Raw genomic sequence first — 5,166 nt, 5'->3', positions numbered from 1 at the left:
TGAAAATCACCCTCTTTATGGCTCCCGTGAAATCACCTTTTAATAAAGAGTCTATAACAGGAACCTATAATTTTGTGGTTGATGCATGAGCCAGAAGACAATCTAGATCACTCCCGCGTAGCTTTATAGCATGGGTCCAGCTGGAGTGAGAAATACTTACTTACATTGAGCACACAAGATTGTACAGAAATACTGGGTGCTGACCTTTGTAAAGCTGTCATTGCCCGTCCCACCACCTCCCTCCCAGCTGTATGGCATTAGGTCTGGCAGGAAGGCTTCCCTAATCCGCAGGTGGAGCTCTTTGACTCACAGCTTCCCCGAACCCACCCTCTTGACTCTCAGAGTAATTAAATAAATCCCAGAAGCCACAGCCCCAGGTACCTGGGAGTATTTGTCATCCAGTGGGATGTCTGTGGGCTAGGGGGATGGGTCTGTGCTGCTCTGCTTGGCATCAGCTTCTTAAATTGGGCTGGATTGGATCCTCAGTGTTTATGTTGGGGGTTTTGGTGCATCCGTAAGTGTTTTAGGGCTGCGCAGCAGGTAGGAGCTCATTAGCAAAATGTGATTGTAAGTGCCTGAAAACAGTTGGTGCTGGGAGGGGAAGACCTTTGCTTTTAAGGGTGACAAGAAGGTGGAATTTGTTTTTTCGTGTTGGTTAAGACATTGTGATCCCGGGGATGGCTGGTGGTGTGTGAGTCAAGGCTAAACTCTGGGGGAAGACTGTCGGTATCTGGGTTACTTGCTCCTTCATGATCTCCCATTTATATATTGAGCTGACCTGACCTCAGTCTGTGGAATGTGATGGGAGAAGGGGAAAAGCTTCTGGTGAATTTATTCAAGGACTTTAGATGGCATACAAGTCATTTTATAACTATGACAGGAGAAACTTGCCTAGCATGCTAGTTATATTTCATAGGTGCTTCCTCCTGCCCTTGATGCTCTGTGCCTTTCCATTTCTGCTTTTTATGGCCTCAAAATGAGAGCGTGGTCTCCCGAGGCCGGGGTAAGATAGAGCCAGCACAGGCTGGAGTGGATCTTTTCAGTTACAAGTGTTCCCTCGTCTCGTTAACCAGATTGCATAAGGAGGTGCAATACTGCTGAGCTTGAAATTACATCTCTTTATTTCCTACCTGACACAGCAGTAGCAGATGAGAGAGACAGCTGCAAACAAGTTTAAAAGTATTGCTTCCTCAGAGCAAAATTCCGGAGATGAGACGTTTGGGTTTCATCTGGCTAACCAAAAGCCCATGGGGAGTTCTGGATGCCACTGCCTGATGCCTGTGACTGCCACGGCTGTGTGATACCGGCTCTGGGCTGGCCCAGAGCACTGCAGAGCTTTTGAGAGCGCCCACCCGTGTGTTTTGCAACAAGATGTGATTTATGGGATGCCTGTGGAGCAGCTGGTCTCTTTGTGATAACGAAGGAGAGTCTGTGATGTGACTTTCCTGAGAGCCGGGAACAGACTCTTCAGTGCTGGGGGTCCTTTGTCTGTCCCCACAGTGCCACTGCATCCCAGCTGACAATATGATCCCACTTGTCAGCCCCTCTTTGGTCCATGATCAGCAGACTAGGTCTGATGGCTGCAAGATGATCCCCTCATTTTACTCAGAGGGGGTGCAGGCTGGTCCTGCCCTTGTATTGTCAACACTTCCTCCCTCATGCTGTTCCTACCAGCTTTAGTTAAATGTCATTGAATCAGTCTCTTCCGAGTGACTAACCCCTCTCAAACCCTTGGTTTGAACCACATGCTGAGCCAGGAGTGATGGAGCTGGGAGATTTGTAGCTGGAATCTGGGAAATGTTCAGTCTAGAGCAAGGTGAGCCTAATCCTAACCTGCCTCGTGTCTCTTGCTGTGGCTGCAAAGTTTGAAGCAGGGAGTGATAAAGCCTCCTTTAAGCACTGGCTACCCTGATGAGCTCGGGCTTTATCTGATTTGGGACCTACTAAGGCCATTTCAGGAAGGCGCTGAAGTGATAACATAATGCAATAGCTGGAAAGGTGGTTTCTGGCTGTGTGGTGAGAATAAGTGCAATAGATTGTAAAGCCAGGGGAAACCATTATCAGCATGTAGTCTGATTTTATACAGCAACACATGCTTTAAAGATGTCACTTAGTAACATCTGTGCTGGACTTTAAACTACCATCTGAATTACCAGATCTCTCTAAAACCACACGCAGTCTTCAAACTTGGGGGAGGAAAGACAAGAATTTCTTATATCTGAAAGACCTTCCCAGCCCTGACACAATACTGTATTCCCTCTCCTCAAAAGTTTGATCCACCAGGTGCAAAAAGGTGGGCAACTAGTTCAAGAGGAGCATGGTAAAGCTTCCATGTAAAGCAGCATTCTGCAATCAACCATTTGATCATCTGTCCCAGGATTTTTCTTCTTGTCTCTAGGATGACTCTTGGCAATGACTATTTGAGGGCTGAAATTCCTCCTCCTTTTATCTGTCAGAGCTGATGCCAACACTAGGAGGATTTTCTCAGCTTAAATGGGAAGAGCCCCAAGCAAGTTGGGGGAAGAGCTCTGGAAACAGGTCATTACCAAAGTATTAAAGGTTGAGGTGAATTTGCCTTTGGCAAATACAGACAGGCTTCCCTGGTTTCTGCAGGCTTCTTCCTGGCCCTGATTTGAGATGCTACTGGATGCCGCTGCTCCATCCATCCCGCAGGCGAGGAGCCCCGGTGAGCAGGGTGCACGTGTCCGTCTGCCCTCCTCCGCACCACACAGCCCACGGGCTGCCCTTGAGAGCCATCACGGACTCGGTGGCTTGTGTCAGAGCGATGGCTGGAAAAACCACCTGACAAATTGAAGCAGACACCAAGCAACAACGTTCCAAGATCAGCGTAGGTGACATTGCTTTTCCCCTACCAACCAGCTAGAAAATGAGCAATTACAACCTCCCTACAGTGCTAGCTAACTCCTACAAATCTTCTTGAAAGTACGCGGCCTCAGCACTGGCTATGTTGATTGACTCCATACCCCATTCAGTAGTTACAGTCTGTGGGCTTCTGCTCCAAGGAAGCTCAGCCTATCCTGCACCTCTCTGGCTTCAAAGAGCTACAAAACCTGGGAGAATATCAGCAGCATGAAGACTGTCAGTATTGCAGCTCTCCATCAGAAACCCATCAGCCAGGCTAGAAGACACTGTGTCCCCACAGGTCATGCATTTCATGTCTTGACCAAAAAATCTTTGGCGTTTGGTCCTTCCTGAAGCTGGGACAGGAGGACGCTGCCCTGAAACATTAATTTCCTTAACTTGCCCTTCCCCCATAACTTCATTTCCCCACTCCCTTGCGCTTCTGATACCTGCAAGGTATTTTTATAATCCCTTATTTTGTTATTTTCTGCAGTTCTCATTTCCTATTTTACAGCCTGGCCACCTGGTCAGAGCCTTTTAATCTGTATGCAGTGTGCATGGCTGGTGCAGCCCATAGGAGACCTGTATTTAGAAATGCGTGCTAATATACAACAGCTTGAGGCACAGAAATACAAATGCTTTTTTCCCACTCTCTTTTGGGCACTGCTGCCAGCTGCGGAGTGAGCACACTCGCTCACACAGACATATGTGTTGGGAGAGGGAGAAAGCACCAACCTATACGAGGTTTGTTAGGGTCCTCGAAGGGGATCTGTTTGGTCTGGGTGAGGATCCAAGGAAGATTTTTCTTGTTCTTTGGGGTAATTGGGCATTGCCCTACGTGCAAGCTTAAGGTAGAAAAGGAAAGACCAATGCCTCCTGAGTTGTAATTGGATCTATGGGTCAATTAGATTTCTCATTCCATGGGAACTCTTAGGTGACAGGTGGGGAACGATGGGATGGTGAGTCTGGGCTGGTACCACCCAGAGACATCAGATGAGAAAGGCATTTTCCTGTTTCACAGGGCTTCAGCACCATAGAATTGTTTTATTTTGTACTGACCTAGGAAAAATTGAAAGGCAACTGAGGAAGACTCTTCTGAATTCCATAGCAACACGGAGGGTCAAACCCCAGTCTCCCACCAGTCCGCAGCAGGCTCCTTCATACGGCACAGCCTTTGCTGGCACACTTCCACCAGTGAAGCCCTGCAGTAAGGAGCCAGTTGGTACTGGGAAAGGGAGCTCCTCTGTCAGCAGAATGCAATCGCCTCTCCAGTGCTGATGTGGGGATGATGAGGTATCTACAAGCTGTGTCTGTGTCAGAGGATGTGTTTTGCCTGCATATGCCATGACTTAGATGGGACATCTCTGTTCACCAGACTTACGCTGGCAAAATGTCAACAGTTTGGTATAGACCTCCCCAGGCTCACGTATAAATATAGTGTAGACAGTGATTCATCTGAGCCATGTGAGGAGTGACCTGTTTCTCAGGTTGGGACAGATGAATGTCACCCTGAAGGTGACTTAAAAGTTATTCTGGGCTATGCTGGGCCCTCCTCATACTCCAGTATTTAGCAGGGAGCATGGTGCAGTGCACAGCAGAAAGAAGGCAACTGGCTGAGGTGGATTTGGCCTTACAGGAGGATATTGGCATTCAGGGGAAAAGTTGGGTTTTTTTAAAAAAAGTGACAGCCCTGCTTTTCAGGGGGAAAAAAATAACCTGCAAAATAGGACTGTGACACCAGCATGTCTGCAAAGTGCAGATTATTCTTCTTTTATGGCTTTAGCTTATGACTTCCCATGATAATTTAAAATCTTAAGTCGTATTTCTTGTCTGGATACTAATGATCTGACACAGGAACTCCCACTCTGGAAATGTGAACTCCACAGTGTCTCTATTTTCCTGTATTGGTTAATGTCTGGACAGGGAAAAGGGTAATTCTATAATTTGGCAAAGCAATGCATAGCAAAGCGCTTCAACAACTTTTACTCCTCTCTACAGGGAATAGAAATATATTTAGCTGCTGGAACATCTGCCCCGTTAACCTTATCTCTTTTTTTTTTTTTTTCTTTTTTCCTACGCACTATTGACCTCTTTGAAAGAGGTTTAAATTCTGCTTACCTTGAAAGTCCCTGGGGAGGGACTCCACCTGCCAGGCACCAGGATCCACGCAAAACATGTGAGGTATTTATCCCAGTCAATAACATGGCAGGTTCAGATCACTGCAGAAAGAGGCTGGGAATATCCAAGTAGTGCCAATAAAATACTCTGGAACTTGTGTATTAATCTTAATATAATTGCCCAAAG

This window comes from Falco peregrinus, chromosome 3 (genome assembly GCF_023634155.1).
Source record: "Falco peregrinus isolate bFalPer1 chromosome 3, bFalPer1.pri, whole genome shotgun sequence".
Lineage (NCBI taxonomy): Eukaryota > Metazoa > Chordata > Aves > Falconiformes > Falconidae > Falco > Falco peregrinus.
The sequence above is the reverse complement of the archived record's forward strand: the minus strand, read 5'-3'. Positions refer to the sequence as shown.